Source organism: Pinus tabuliformis, chromosome 1_2 (genome assembly GCF_031772625.1).
Source record: "Pinus tabuliformis cultivar Carrire ecotype Pingquan chromosome 1_2, CPIR1, whole genome shotgun sequence".
Lineage (NCBI taxonomy): Eukaryota > Viridiplantae > Streptophyta > Pinopsida > Pinales > Pinaceae > Pinus > Pinus tabuliformis.
Window position 1 is genome coordinate 312,896,384 of NC_142298.1, and position 17,539 is coordinate 312,913,922.

The window sequence follows — 17,539 nt, forward strand, 5'->3', positions numbered from 1 at the left end:
TAATGCAATATAAATCAAAGAAGAATACTATAACCTACTTTTACTATCAATTCGCAGAAGCTTAAAGATCAAGCTAAACAATATAACCAAAAGAAGAAGAATCAATCACACAATACACATGAAAATACTTTGGGGAAAGCCTCAGCTAAAAAACCCCACACTATTGTATTATCATATAGGTGGAAATACATAGGAATTATACAAATCCTTAGCTCTCACAATTATCCAACTCTCAGTACAATCCTCATAAATGCTCACAAGTAATCTTGGTTGCTCTTGAGCCTTCCTCTCTGCCCTCCAAGCTCCTATTTCCTTGTGCTATTCCTAGTGGATGATCTTCCTTCAACCAAGTGGAACACCTCCTCCAAAACTGCACAATCCTCAAGGATGAATCCCTTGACTGCATGCATGATTTTTCTTTATAAAAAAACACATGCAATTGATAGTTCATTGTCCTTGAACATTAATCTCAACTGGGTCTTTCTCAGAATAGACATGCATGAGTTTCTAATGAGGGAATCTTCAATAAACTGGAGTAGCACTAGTTGAGTGCATTAATGCATCAACTGACTGTTAACTCACTATTAGTTCCTCAAACAGTTTGGAACTAATTTAACTGGACTTAACTCAGTAGACTGAGTTAACTAATTAAAACTCAAATATAAGTCAATCTTATCTCCTTAATTCAAGGGATAACTCTTGCATGACTTCATAAAGACTTCTAACTTGAATTTATCCAACTAATTAATTCAGAAATAATCAATTAATTATTTCCAAGTAGCTATTAAGACTAAATTTGATCTTAATTCACAATTTAATTCAAGGACAAATTAAATTGGAATATTCTTGTTGCCATATTTCAACACAATACATATCATGCATAAGTATGTATTACATTTTACCTCTCTGCATATGAAACCCAACATTTGATGGCTATGTTCTCATATATTAAACCATTAACCATAACAATAATATAAGTCTATATTAGATTTTACATCTCTACATAATAAACCCAACATTAGTAGTAGAAGTGTGTATTAGATTTTACATATTTGTAATATCAAACCCAACATTAGATGGATTTTTTCTCATATATTAAGCCAAGAACCAGAACAGTCTGTGTGAGTATTCAAGACTGCATGCTACGGCAAGCATTGGTTGATTTGGTTTATCTCTTTGACTGAAAACAACTCTCTTATAAAAGTGGTCTATATTAAACTAGTGCTTTCTGATAGTTTATGTTCTTATTTCCTTTATAATCTTATTATAATGTTAATATATATATATATATATATATATATATATATATATATATAGATATATATATATATAATCTAAAGTTGGTTGAGAGAGACTTAAGCCAATTTGGTTAGGAAATAATCTAAAGAAAAAAAGTTGTTCCATTGCTTGCTTATGATGCGATAATTATATAGATATCTCAACCAAATTTGTTAGGAAATAATCCAAAGAAAGAAAGTACTTCAATTTCTTGTTCATTATACGATAACTATACAAGAACTACACAAGCAGCAAGTTCATTATGTATAAAGTTTGTACTATTGAAATCTTTTATCGTTTGTAATTTGTTAGCTAACATTTGCATAGCATGAGATGAAATAGAAAATGGTCAATTGAGGGATAGTTAACCACTGGGCTTGTATCGACTTCCCATGGGGCATTCAAGAAAGTGTTGCTCTTGGATTTTGTCAGGAGCTCGCTAAAATGTGCAAAATCTCTGGCATGGTAGAAACATGTGGGCATAGTTGACCTAGAAAAAAATTCTCCTAATATTTGTTATTGGTTTATGCCTTCCCCTAGTTGCAGGTATTTCATCCTGAACCTGTTATTCCAATATACATGGCATGACCTAACCAAGTTGAAAACTCTGAAAATTGTATACAAAGATGAAATGAACAAACTGAGAGGCAAGGAATTGGAACTCCTCATAATCATTCTACCCGACAACAATAGATCTATGTATGGTCATTATTTTATTCTTTCTTGAGGATTCATTAACTTTGATAATGTAGAATTGGATTTTACACAGAATTGCCTAGGTAGTGTATGAGCCTAGGTATTGCAGAAAGAATGTTGCAAATCCCAGAGCTACCAGCTTTACTTATCAACTCGGGGTTTGTAAAAACTTGGAGGTGACTATTCTTTATACACAAGTAGAAGTGAAGGTGTTTCCTGTTGTCACTGCTCATCTGGCAAGAGACCCCAGGGTTCCAAGCCAGACTTCTATAGGGTCAGAAGAAGCTTGATTTTGATGGAAGGAAAGCAAACCTATTCTAGGGGAGAGCTATTCTACTGCAGAAATGAAGAAAACAACATGCACACCTAAATCACCATAACCTAATTAATCATGAAAACAACTAGACTAAGCAGAATTTCTAAACAACACTAATCTAATGCTAACTATCTACGTTGCAGAAGTAGAAGAGCATAAAAATAGACTAAGGGGTGAACAATGGAAACTAGGCTAAGTCTGAGTTTAGGCGAAAGAGCAGTCAGAGGTCAAAATGGAGAAAAGAGGACGTGAGGGAGAAAAAGTGCATGAGGACCGTTAGATCAGGCTGGTGGAAGGTGAATGAATGATTGAGATTAGATCAGAGGAGGGTATGTAGGTGGATGGGTGAACAGGGTTAACTAATAGGCTGGACAGTTGGGATTAGATCGTGGGGGAAATCGGTAGATGGACAACGGAGATCGTGGGCAAAAGAAAAACATGCAGAAATGGTATCGGGTGATGCGATAGCTGTTAGATCTGGCAGGGCAGATCGACGGTGGAGACTGGAGTGCGAAAAGAAACGTGCAGAAATGACAAGTGGGTTTGGAAGGTGGTAAGATGTATCTCACGTGCCCTCAAAGATGTAAATAGTTTTGTAGAATTTTGCGCGATTAGCCTCCTTGACTGACATGTAGCACGGGGAAACTGCCCATATCGTGTGCCCTCAACCTGATAACTGTCGGATAGAAATCCACATGATATCATGCAATGGCCATCAGATCTAGCAAGGCAGATCTATGGTGGGGATGTTACCGAGCAAGCTGGTGAGTGGGCGCGCGACAGCTGTCAGATCTGACAAGGCAAATCAACAGTGGGGATTTAAAGGGAAAAAAGTCAAATGTGAAAAGTGGATTTGAGCGGTGATTGGACAATTTGGCTTGTGAAAGGCGTTTTACTGGTAAAACTGTTTAAACATGAATTATTAACTCCTGCACAAGCGTTTTGGGCCGAAGGGGAATGACAGTATGAGTGAGGTATTAGGCAGAGGGTGAAGGGACAGATGACTAGGAAATGAGTGAATGATCATGAAACGAACCAAGCAATGATATGATGAACCACATGATTTCATTAAACGACAAACCGTATGAAAACCAAAAGCCTATGTTTTGGGGGTTGTTGTAGGGTTTCTTCCTCACATCATGGTCCCACAGGGAGAAGGTGAGGCCAAGACACCTATGAGCATCCTAATGGATCTTTTCTTTTCCAACCTATTGATTAAATGAAAGCATAAATGGAACAAACTGAAACACAACTACTCTATTCTACCATGTTGTAATGGGCTGCAACTATTCAAGCAGATGAACAAGAAATAAGAAGCTACTTAAGTCAATGAATCTGTGCTGAACCACTAGAATGAACATGCATCTACTTAACCAAATGAACAATCCAACCATGCATCTATGCTACTACTGTAATGGAAATGAAATGCTTGAGAAAATGCACAAAAAGCATGAATCTATACTACTGCTGTAGTGAGAATGCATTTGATTAAACAAATGGATAGAAAGCAGGAAGCTATGCTACTTAACAATACAATAAAGAGGATATTTGGCTACTAGGGTCGGGCCCTAACCCAAGAGCTTCAGCCCTTTGAGTTAACTCAGTGTTGTCTCAAATCAAAACTCATATTCATTATCAAAGAACATTGTATTACATCAAACTGTTACAAGTCAAAAGGTCTGAATACTTGCTAACTGACTGACTGACTATTGGTTAACTGACTAAAAAAAAATGAAGTCCTAAGCCTCTCTATATAGACATCTGAAGTCTCAACGACTTCCCTCAATATTAGGGAGGTACAACTCCCAACTTAATGGTAACTTGTCCTTTAACTTTCACTAGCTCGGCTGCCTTCTAGTAGGGAGGTTGCTTGTACTTCCACTTGCTTGTACTCCTGATTTGGCTATGTGTAATTTTTAGCTGATAGAGGGAGATTCGAATGGATGGGCAGTAAATGAGGAGGATTTACCTCCTGTAATTCCTCTCCCTTGTCTCATCCAAGTTTTTACCAAGGTATTTTACCATAGCTCCTTGGTTTTACCTTTATTCTGCATTACATGCACATTCGACCACAAAGTAAAATATCCAACTCTAACTCATCTCATAAGAAAAATATAATTAAAAGTATGCAATAAGTTGTGAGAATGGTTGGTTTGACTAAGCTAGGAGGTGAATTAAGGACAATTAAGGCCCATATAATTGCTCGATGATGAGACTCATCATCATCCCCCTACTAAAAGTGTTACTCAACTTTTGAGCAACTTAGTGGCTCTGGTAGCCTCTCTGACATCTCATTCTTTTGTTTTGGTCTTCTCTTCTTGTTTATGGAAGCCTGCTTTCCTTTCCTCTTCTTCCCACTGATATTCTCTAATCTTAAAGCTATGTGGCAGTGTTTCATCTCTTTTAGCAGGCATGTATATTATCATTTCTTATCAGCCTAAACATATCCTCAAAATGTGTACTTGCTTTCCCTTGGGCAGCAAGATATCTGAGTTTCAACTGAGGATTATTTGCAATTAAATTATGGGTGCTAATTAAGGCCATGGGATTTTGATTGTTCAGCTGCTTCTCTATCCCTAAAGCCACTTAGCTCTTTTGTTTCTTGCTGCTTGTTCTTCTTTGTTTCAATGCCTTCTTCCTCTTCTATTTCAGCATCATGCTCCTTTGTATCAGTGTCTTCTTTATCCATCTCATCCCATCTAATTTGTATCTGTTGTTTCTTATTTTGTCTCCTCCTTACTGACAGAAGGACTAACACCATAGATGAAGGTTTTGATGTCATCCTATGCTGGTAAGTCATTGAAGACTGTCCATGTTATAGGGATCCTGAGGTTTTGGAGGGCATAGCCTTTTTAGAGGAAACTGGCCACCTCTTTACTTACAAACCAACTACCTCTTAACCTTTACAACTTTTGATCACATGATGCAGACGAGTGAGTGAGTAGGATACTTACTTATGGCTAATTTCGAGTTGCAAGTGTTAAGGATTAGAGGTGCTGCTGATGGTCATTCTTCTACCTCTTCTATCGTCTACTGATGATGTCTGTGACTACACATCATATGTTGTTGCATGTACAGAGGGATTAAGAGTGTGTGTGAAGGTAGGGATGATGGTAATGGATGAGGTGATGCTATGGAAAACACAATCTTCTCCTAATTTGAAGTAGCGAAGTGAAAAAAAAACAATGGAATTTATGGAGGGATGCATGGTAAGGAGTGGGGGATATGAACATATGTGAGGCAGGGCCCCCCTTTGGATTTTCTCTTTGCTCCTTGATTTTCTTTGTCATCCTCCTGCAAACAACAATTATGTTTTTTCTTTTTCTTTTATTATTATGTTTTTTTAAAAACACCTAGGCTGCCTCAAAGAGGTTTTCACCATACGTATCTGCCCTGGGCGCCTTAAGAAAGGTTTTCACCCAAGGATCTTCTTTTTCTTTCCTTTTTTCTCATCCTCGGGCCGCCTCATGGAGGTTTTCAACCCAAAGATGGGACTCAAGCACCTCATGCAGGTTTTCACTTGAATCCTTATTTTGTTTTTTTCTTTTTCAGTGACTTGATGAGGGAGGAGCTGAAATTTGCTCCACCATCATCACTATCTTATTGATGCTATCAATGAACTCTTGTCTAGATGAAGGTCTCTTGTATCATTTCAATCTGTGTCCATTAACTAGTAATGGAATGGATTCTTCATCTGTAGTGCTAATTCGCACTGAACCATTGTCATGGCATCTTTCCACCACATATGGTCCAAGCCATCTTGTTCTTAGCTTTCCCTTGAAGTCTTTGTACCTTGAATCATATAATAATGCCGAGTCTCCTTCTTGAAATAGTTTCTCCTTGATATGCTTGTCATACCAGATCTTTCTGTGAAGCTGAATTATCTCTATATGGAGGAAGGCATGCATTCTGAATTCATCTAGGCCATTCAAATGGAACAACCTTTCTTTTTGTGCATGATTGAGATCTAAATCTAGTTGGGCTACCATCTTCAATGCATAATATTCAAATTCAATGGACATAAAAGCCTTTTTTACAGAGACCAACTCAGAGGGTGTGAATCCAGTGGTGGTCTTCCATGCTGTATTAAAGGCCTAGGTGGCCTCAACTAGTCTCTTAGCCTAGTCCTTTCTACTGTTGTTCACTACCTGGGTTACGATGTTCTCAAGTGCTCTGTTGGTCACCTCCACTTGCCCATTAGCTTGTGGATGATAAGGAGTGGACGTCCTATGTTTGATCTTGTGATGCTTGAGCAGTTCTTTGATCATGCTGGAAATGAATTGGTTGCCTTGGTCTGTGACTAGTTCTCAAGGGTGCCCAAATTTGTAGAATATGTTCTCCCTTAGGAACTTAGCCACCTTTTCTTCTGTTGATGTCTTGATTGCTTTGATTTTTTCCCACTTAGGCAAGTAATCGGTGCACACAATGATGTTTTGTTTTTTATTGGAAGGAGGGTTGATAGGGCCAATGAAGTCAATGCCCCACTTGTCAAATGGCTAGAAAGTTACTTGAGGCTGCGGGGCATTTCATCCCTTGGAGTAGGCTTTCCCATCCTCTGGCACCGATCACACTGACTAACATACTTCTTCACATCTTGATGAAGAGTAGTCCAATAATAGCCTGCTTGAAACACCTTGAATGCTATCCTTTTTGCTGCAAAGTGACCTCCACAAGTCCCATAATGACAAGTTAGAAGGATGTCAAAGACCTCCTCTTCCCTTACACATCTTCTCAAGATTTTATCTAGACCAAGCTTGAATAGATTGCCCCCAATCCAGGTGAAGGGGGAACTCTTCCTAATTATCTTGTTCTTCTCTCTGGAAGGCAGGTTTGGTGGGAACTGTGCTGACACCAGATAGTTTTCTATATCAGCAAACCATGGGGAGAGCACTGAAATAGCAAACAAATGCTCATCTGGGAACTAATCATCCACCATTCCTTCTTCACCTGTAGGCAGATTCATTCTAGACAGAAAGTCAGCAACAATATTATCTTTACCAGGCCTATCAATAATAGTTAAATCAAATTGCTGCAATAAAAGTAACCATCTTATGATTCTAGCATTTACATCTGATTTTTTCATTAAATATTTAATTGCAGCATGATCAGTATGCACAAATGTTTAATAGCCTGTAATGTAATGCCTAAACTTGTTCAATGAATGCACAATAGCCAAGAGTTCTTTTTCTGTCATAGTATAGTTTAGCTTGGCCTTTAATAGGTTTTTACTGATAAAATAGATGGCATAAGGCAATTCCCGTCTACTTGTCCTAAGGTTGCTCCTATGGCTTTATGCAAGGCATCAACATGAATGTGAAAAGGGAGGGCCCAGTTCGGGCCTCTAAGGATTGGTGTAGTAGTTATGTTGGGCAGGAATTCCCCCAAGGCATGTTTTGGGGCTTAAAGCCCAAGTTTTGACCAAGTCCTTTGTAAAAGCTCCACGAATTGTGGGCGTAGAGTGCAAGTCATAATGGATTCACTGGGTTGTCCGCCCTCATTTTGGTAATGTAATGCCAGCTTGATAGACCTAGCCATGGTCCGTAGACCATGGGATTTTATAAATAGAGCGAGGCTCTAAGTGTAGAAGAAGGAGATAAGAAATAGAATGAAAGCATGGTGAGTCTAAGCGATTGAGTCGAAGTGTAAAGTGTGTCTTTGGGTCGTATAGTAGGAGAAGGCTCTGCAACTGAGTGCGTAGAGGCCTAGTAGTCTGTAGCTAAGTGCACGGACCCCTGCAGCTGAGTGCGCAGGGCAGGTCGAGTCTGTAACCATTGGAAGAATTAATAAAGAGAATTTTACCATATTTCTATGTATCTTTTTCTGTTTTAATGTATGATTGGGTATAAATTGCAAGTGTACTGTTTATTTGCTACGCGAACTCATATGAATGTGTTGTATAAATAAATATAATGTAAGACATCCATTTATGTGAAGATAATTAACTGGTATAGGAAGATAAGTAAGATCTCAGGTGCGACTTAGGGGAATAGTGCAGAGCGCTGCTCCAGCAGCACGGAAGCCCCACAGCCCTTAATTAGGGCTGTGCGAAGGCAAGTATATCAAGGCACGAAGGCCAGGGAAGTGCGTGAAGCAGCCTGCATGCAGGGACAAATGGATCGAACCAGACCCTCAGACATCTCAAGGGTGCGGAAACCTGGTTCCAGCACCCCCCATACTACTTCGGGTGAGACCTCAATCCGTGCTCTGTGTAATGTTGCCGAAAAGGCCAATAGTACAGGGATTTGTTTGGCCAATTAACTCCAAACCTGGGTCAGGCCACAACAAGCCAACAAATGGTTCTGTTTCTGGGACTGGGATCTACATAGAGATGTCTGATGTCATATCACTAGAATCTGACAAAGAAAGGAATTGAAGATTGGTTGGACAGAAAGATTCATGAGTTCACGGCGCAGGAAAATAGGAATCCATGACTATGAAAAGAAGAGTGGTTAGGCTGCTACTTATATACAGAGATCCATGAAATTTTCTTCGCATCTTTCCATACTGAGCTATATGAGTGGGTCGTGAAGCTAGCAGATAGCCAAGGAAGGTGTAAACTCAACAAACTTATTGTGTGGACTCCAAAATTGGTGTGTAGATTGAAAGCATCGGAGGATAAGATCGCAAGCGATGTTGATCATTGGCTCGATCGAATTATAGGAGGATTCATCACTGAGTTTGCAGTAGATACTTCAATCAGTTATAGCGAGCAGAACGCCGCTTCCTCAAAGGGCCGTGAGGTAAGTAGTTAAATCTTTGAACACTTGGATTAAAATGCTACTGTGTGAAACACTGGTTATGCAAATAAATTGATGTTTGGGGCTACACAAAGTGGGAGAATCTACAGAAACGAAGGTAGTACAAAACTAGAAACTAGCCCCTTGATTTCACCTCCGTGAAGGGGTGAGCAAGAGCTCGCGCAGGTCTCACCAAGAAGTGCGATCAATTTGATAAGGCAGAGGATTCTGTGCATATTACCCCCACCCACACCACCACCAGTTTCATTGTCTTCACCCCCATCTTCGCCCATACCACCTCCGCCACCACTGCGAATCAATATGGCCAACATGATAAAGTTTCCAGTGTTCAAGGGAGTAGGGAATCAAGAACTGGACCAGTTTTGGTTCGTGATAAAAGCTGTATGGGAAGCGCAAGGAGTCACGGGTGACAATATAAAGAAAGTGACATTGGTCAGCGTTCTGCAAGATCGCGCACTGACCTGGTACATTAAGCATTCCAATAATAATCCGAATGCGAGGATCATAGATATTCAAACTGCACTAAACAAAGAATTTAGCAGGCCAAAGTTAGAGGCACAGTCGATCATTGGGTTCGAGGAAACCACAATGCTATTAGGCGATACCCCTTGGGAGTTGGATCAGAGATTGAAGTGCACAATTCGTGAAGTTAACATGACATTGACAGATGGACAACACCGCGAATGGTTTGTAGCATCGTTAACGCCGCATCTAAGGAACACACTATCACAACAGAGGCTAACAACTCAGCCCGAGGCCCTGGAGGTTGCAATGAGATTGCAGGAGACCCCGATACAGGATCCCAACCTGGGAGTTCATTAGATTCACACGCAGTTGAAAAATGTTATGAAAACAACTCACAAAATGATAGAAAAGATAGCTCAGCACCTTAAAAATAAGTCTCTTCGAGGGGGCAACCTTCTTTACATTACACAAATGAACAATTCTTAGATGATACAAATGACAAGACCTCCTTTCTATATATAGGAGTCTAAGGGGTAATAATATAATTAGAGTCGACATAATAATAATAATGTAAGGGCACAATAATAACAATAGTGGGCTTCTATGGGGCACAATAATAACAATATGGGGACTACATGGGTACAACAATATAATAAGGGGGTTGTACTAATAACAATAAGGGGTTACACTAGTAGTATAGGGGCCTAACATGCCCCTCTCCTTTAAAAATTGTTGTCCTCAATGTTTGAGTAGTTCTTGATGCTTCTGTATAAAATTCTTGTCCTCCCATGTGGAATCTTTAGCGGGTAAGTTCTTCCACTTGATAAGATACTCTAAAATTGATTGATTTCGTAGCTGTCGGATTCTTGTTTCTGTGACTGCTCCAAGTTCTGATATGATTTTTCCTTCTTCTTCAAGTTCTAGCAATATTGTTTGAATTGGGATATTCTGCAACTTTTGAATGAGTGGCCACACTTCTTTGTCCTTCTTCCATTTATCCCTTGCTTCATTTATCCAATCTGATTGGATAATAGAAATAGCACAAAAAAATGCTTCCACATCCTCATCCTTTCTTGAGAGTGCATCTGCAACAAAAATTTTCTTCTCTTTTCTATAGATGATGTCAAAGTCATAACCCAACATATTTGTGACCCATTTTTTTTGTTCTTCTAAAGATAATATTTGTTCTAAAAAGTATTTAAGACTATCATTATCCATTTTTACCTTGAAGTGTCTTCCCATTGGGTAAGGTCACCATTTCTTAAGTGCATGTAGTATTGCCAACATTTCCTTCTCATAACTAGCTTGCTTCAGATGTAGCCATAAAAATACCCAATCACCTACATCAAAAAAATTTCACTGCGATGTTGATTTACCTGTTGTTTCATTCAATTTTGCACCAAAGTGGCATTATTCTTTAAAAGTTGGAGAGCTTGTTGTTGATGCTCGATGTGATCTTTCACTGCTTGAACCTTTTTCTTCTTGATATGTCCTTCTATCTTAAGAGTTTGAGGAGTGGTAATTTCTTCCAATGCTTTACAAGATATGGTCGGATTCATTTCTTGATGCTCGATGTGATCTTTCACTTCTTGAAGATTTTTCTTCTTGATATGTCCTTCTATCTTGATAGTTTGAGGAGTGGTAATTCCAACCAATGCATTGCAAGATATGGTTGGATTCATTTCTTCTTTCCTGATGTGATATTTCACTTCTTGAACCTTTTTCTTCTTGATATGTCCTTCTATCTTGAGAGTTTGAGGAGTGGTAATTCTTGCCAATGCTTTACAAGATATGGTCAGATTCATTTCTTCTTTCTCTGGGGTTGGGTCCTGGCATATATCCTCTTCTATTGATTTTTCTTGATCCTTTTCTTCCTCCTCTTCATACTCTATGTAAAATAATTTCTTCTCAGCACACTTATGACCTTCAGTGCATTTGCTATCACAATTGTAACAAAGCCCTATTTCTCTTTTTTCTTCCAATTGTTGCGGTGTAAACCTTGTAGGTTGTGGAAGGCTAGGAGAAGAAACACTTCCATTATTATAGTCATGAGTGGCGGGATTCCTTGTTTCTATAATTTTGCTTTCAATTTTTCTTGCCCACCTGAATGCCTTCTCCATTGAATCAGGTTCCCAAAGACGAACCTCATGTTGAATGTTATCCTTTAAAGTACCTATGAAGACATCAATCATTTTATTCTCTAGAATATCATTTAGCATTATATTCAATTTTTGAAAGTCCTCAATTTGCTCTGCCATTGAAAACTTTTGTTTGATATTTATCAATTGGCTAAAGAAGGTGTTTCGCTTTGTATCCTCATAATGTGCTATCATTTCCTCTGTGAAAATTGACCACGTAACAAGTGGTTTACGAGAACAAAGCCCTTTATATCATAAAAATTGATCCGGTTCTACATATAAAGATGCAATACGTACCTTTTGTAATAGTTGCACCTCATGTCGATCAAAATATTTCTCCATCTGTAGTATCCAATTTACCGGATCCTTGCCATCAAACTTCCTCATATCGCCTTTTCTTGATTTTAGGAACTCGATCTTGAAATGACTATAACTCTGTAATTTCAGTTCTTCCAGTTCTGAAATTGTGACCTGCAGTAGCCCTATGTGTCCTCTTTCCAATGCCACCAGTCTAATCAAAATTGGATTCTCCAAGAAAGAGTTATCTACAATCTCCCAAGATGACCTAATTATATACTTTTTCAGAAGAGCTAATATGTATAAAGTGCCACGTGTCACTGTTTTGACCTTTGGATCAAAAAAATACACAAAATAAACTATAGTCCGTCCTCTTTCTGTGAATTCTTACAAAATTTCAATCTGATTCTCAGAGAGAGTTATGACAAGTTTCCCAAGGTGACCTATATGGAATGTAATTCGAGGGTTTGCGAAAACCCGAACTTCCTCAGACTATATCTCCAAAACTATAGCGAGACAGGATCTGAAATTCAAAGCTGAGGTTTAGATCGATTTCTTCTCAAATGAGTTTTTGGTTTAGCTTCTGAAACTTCGTATCAAAACAGTTATAGCGAAAATCCCATGATGACCTGTTTTAGTTGAAATTCTGGAGCTTGCAAAAACCCTAACTTCCTCAAATCATATCTTCGAAAATATAGCGAGACAAGCTCTGAAATTTGGACCCAAGTTTTAGCGCACATTCATCTCAAATGGGTTTTTTTTTCACATCTGAAACGTCACAGATAACAAGTTATAGTGATAATTCCACGATGACCTATTTGGAGCAGTGAAACCCTAGAATCCAAAGCTCTGATACCAAATGTTATGAAATCGGCTCACAAAATGATAGAAAAGATAGATCAACGCCTTAGAAATAAGCATATTCAAGGGGGAAACCTCCTTTACATTACACAAATGAACAATTCTTGGATGATACAAATGACAAGACCTCCTTTCTATATATAGGAGTCTAAGGGGTCATAATATAATCAGAGCCGACATAACAATAATAATGTAAGGGCACAATAATAACAATAGTGGGTTTCTATGGGGCACAAAAATAACAATATGGGGACTACATGGGTAGAACAATATAATAAGGGGGTTGTAGTAATAACAATAAGGGGTTCCACTAGTAGTATAGGGGCCTAACAAAAAACTTGTGCCTTGAGATGCAGAGTTTGAAACAAGATAGAACGGCTCACTCAGAAGTGCGCGATGAGGTATGGTGCGTAAAGTCCAAGGGTTAGGCACATGAAAAGGACCACTTCCCAATGTTCATGAATTACCTCGCGGGAGGAGGACCAATGCCATTGAGATCAGAGGCACAAGCAGGACCAAGTGTGGCACCTGCATTATGGTGCGTGATTTGTCAGATATAAGGAAAGCATGCTACAAACAACTGCCACTTATTACAAAAGTACACAAATAATTCACAACAGTTGTTCTATAATCTTTGTAGATCAATAGGCCATGATGAGCGCACATGTAGAAGTTATGAACTAATGATGCATCGAACTCCTACTTACAGAGTTCAGGGCGAAACGCAGCCCCTTGACCAAAATGTGGGGATGGTGCAAATAGGATTTCAAGGGTATGAACGAGGCTGAGGTGGAGGAGGACCGGGAAGAGGTCGCGGAAAAATGATATGTTACAATTACAAAGGGCCAGGACATTATGCCCATGATTGTACGTATCCAACGCGACCATCATGCTTGTATTATACATTGTTTGATCATGAGACAGAGGATTGTCCCACACTGATAGCGAGGTTGCATGATAAAGGAGCATTCCAACCTCCCCTGACTCAGAACCTACAAATGATGAGGTCTGAACCACGCGAGGAAGACCCTAGTGTAAATATTGTGCTCCAAAGTGGAATTACGACAGGGGATGACAAAGGCAAGTAGCCTGAGGAAATTACTTGGGTTCGCAAGGCTCCAACGAAGGAACTAGAGTTTGATTTGGAGCACGCTAAGGAAACCTTCATGGAAGCTAAGAAGAGCTTCGCTGATGCCTCCACTTCAGGAAGTAAAGACAAACCAGAGCTGGAAATGGACCCATTGATGCTCACAATGTTCCTGGAAACATGCATGAAGCTGCTGCGTGACAGCAAGGCTGTAAAGGGGTTATAAGAACTCATAAATAGATGCAATGGGACCGTGCCAGGAGAATTTCATGTAGTTCGGAAGCTCAAAAAGCACACGATGCGAATGGGAAAGGAGATGAGATTGACCATGCAAATTGGAGAATATGAGATGGACCAAGTGATTCTGGATCTAGGATCAAACGCAAACATCCTGCCGAAGCAGACATGGGAGCGCATGGGAAGGCCTACGCTGCAATGGTCTCCTATCCAACTGCAAATGGCAAACCAAAAAAAGATCCTACCTGTGGGGAGATTGTAGGGAATCACAGTGGATATCGAAGGAGAAAGCGCGTTAGCAGATTTTGAAGTAATAGAGATTGTCGATGATAGCAATCCCTACCCCATGCTATTAGGAATAGATTGGGCCATTGACATGAATGGGGCGATAAATTTGAAGAAGCGCAAGATGATTTTTAAGAAAAAGTCTCTACGCGTGGTTGTACATTTGGAAAATGCAGAAGGATCGTGCTACATAGAGCTAGTGCACGACTATGACAACGACAATGATCTGGATTGCATCTACAAGATAACCACGTGAGAACAAGACTGGGTGAATCTGACCGCAGATGGATGAATCTCATAGGAGCACAAAATCTCCTGCACATCGGATTCAAATGAGGAAATAGAACAATGGCAGAACTGGTTACATGAGGTAACCACGCTGAATTGTACAATGATGATGAGATCGTTGCACTGCATATCAACAAAGGTAAGGGAACTGCCTACGTATGATGAGTTAAGTGAGGTGGATAACTTCCTGAGCAGATTTGAAAGAGAAGTGCCAGAACAACAACGTTTCGAAGCTTTGAAATGGGTATTGTGCCCTATGCTCACGAGATGGTGGGGTACGCACCAAAGAATCTTTGAGGACTGGCACGAATGCAAGAGGATGATGCACATGCAGTTTGGAAAACCCAAGTTGTAATTAACAGACAAGATTGTTGGACAAAACAGTCCATGCACCCACCTATCTAGATGGATGCAGGCATATGGTGCAAAACCTGCATGGATGCACACAGTATTCACGTTAGGAGACACAGTCAGTAAGCAGATGTGGATAAAGCAATGGCATGAACGACCCCCCCAGTTGGAACAATGAAGTATGGGAAGACCAAGTGCAGAGAAGGTTATCCACACAGAAGCCTTTAACAAAGTGTGCAAAGAGCTGAACAAGGTACATAATGCGAAGCGAACTGACTGGGACCTGCGCACACTAGCATTTCTATGGGATTATAGGACCACGTGCAAGAACCTGACAGTGCAGGCACCTTCGAGGCTGGACTATGAAGCGAATGATGTAATCCCCATAGGACATGAAATGCCGAGTCCACGCATGGAAGCATTGGTAGATACGACGGTTCATAGAACCTTGGAAGAAGAAATCCAATAGGACAATTTTAGGCTCCAAGAACTTGGGAAAGAAATGGTGCGATTAAGGGCGAAAAGTGCTCTTGCAGGAGCAGAAGTCAAGAAGCTGGAGGATGAGATAAAGGAATATTTTCTCGATAAGAAGACCAAGGTGATAAAACAAGGTGCACACGATCACGCTGAAAAGTTTGAGGAGTAGGACTATTGCCGTGAATTGACCAGTCTGATGCCTTGGCTTGGACCGCACATTACTAAGCAAATCAACCACGGTGGCTCGCTGCATATGATAAAGTGTGCAACGCCACCAGTAACGATAAGAGGTGGGTATTTTCCAGGAAGAGTGATGGATGACCGAAGGAAATCATATATAGGTGGTGCAGCCACCTGACTAGCCAAGGGAAGTACAATCTTAGTGCTCCTGGCAATTGAAAGGAGGTGCAGGACTATAAACTACTCTGTCCGGGAGTTGTGCGCAGAAGCAAAGAGTCACAGGGTCTGCGACCACGCAAGCGGGGATGCACTACCATGCGGGTTGGCCATAAAGTGACTATTGAAGTCACTATTCACGATGTGATGCTCGACTTGAGACCAAATGGAGCGGGCGGCAGGCATTTAAGATGCGATTTATGGGCAAGATTTGGGAAAATCTGCCACCAAGGGAGAATTAATGAACTAGATTTGGGGGGAACGGTCGAATTCGAATTCAAAAGGAGCTATAAATTACAAAGGGTTTCCTAGCAAATAACACTTGGTCATTTGCAAATTGAGCAGTTGTATACCTTGTGTAGCCTGAGCAGAGCCCTGTTTAAGCCATGCAAAATGTTAATTGAGGCCTTGAGTACACGAGTGATAGATTTCCGGTCGGACACAATGGCAGCATCTGAGGAAGTTATGGAAATTATAGAAATGACTGCCGAAGAGGCCGCGCAGGCCTTGACTATGGGAGATTCCCCTGAAGGCACTGAGATTGTGGCAGAAATCCCTAAATCACCATGCACACCAAGACCAAAGAAAGACAAACATGTGATAGTTCCTGTATGTGTGTCCCCGCGAAACTCGATGTGCACCATGCTGACGATGGAGGAGAAGGGGAAAGCCGTTAACATAGAAACTGACGAAGAGGAGGAAGACCAAGAGGACCTTATCATCAAAGAAGACGAGGACGAAGGCATGGAGGAGGAAATTGAACCTACGCACCCTCCAACAAAGCTGCCTACTTATATCCCCCCGCGGAAGGGGAAGGCTAAAGTGCCCAAGGATCTTAACAAGAGAAAGAGCTCTCTCTAGACCCCGCTCCTCCCAGATAACATCATTTTTGAGGGCACGCGCCTGGGATGGGTGCCTAGCTTAAAATTTGAAGATTGGGACCTCGCTGACCACTAGAAATTCCCTCACCTAGAGACCACACAGCTCATGAAGCCTAAGAAGAACACTGCGGTGGGGGTTACCGAATTAGAACTGTGAAAATGGTTGCGTGGAGTGGAAAAGGAAAGGTTACTAAACCTGCTTTGGGTGCCGCATTTCCACCGCGCCCTAATAACAATTTTCGTCATCAAGTAGTTGCTCTGTTTGGTGCATGGTGGGTGTTTGTGGCTGGAGGAGCCCATCCCCATCACGGAACACTTTATTCACCACATCACCCAGCTGCCATGCAAAGGAGAAGACCCCGCAGATATCTCGAAGGGGAAAAGTAGTGACTTGGCCATCGTGAAAGCCATGAAGAAGAAATATAAACTGGAAAAGAAGAAGAGGGGCTACGTCATATCCAACAGCAACGATAAAGCAGTAAGAGTGGTGACCTAAATACTGGCAGGTAAGGTTATGCGCAAGTGCTGCACGGACAAGGTACCCCCACCAGTGGTAGCACATGCTGAGCAGTGCGCCGAGGGGGTCCATTTTAACTGGTTCGAGTTCCTCTGCAAGGAATTATTGGAGAATTACCACGAGGCTTAAGAACAAGGCAAAACGTTCCACTATGCATGGATTCTGCTGTGCATAGTGATTGTGGCAGGGGAATTCTCGGAGGACAGTTAGT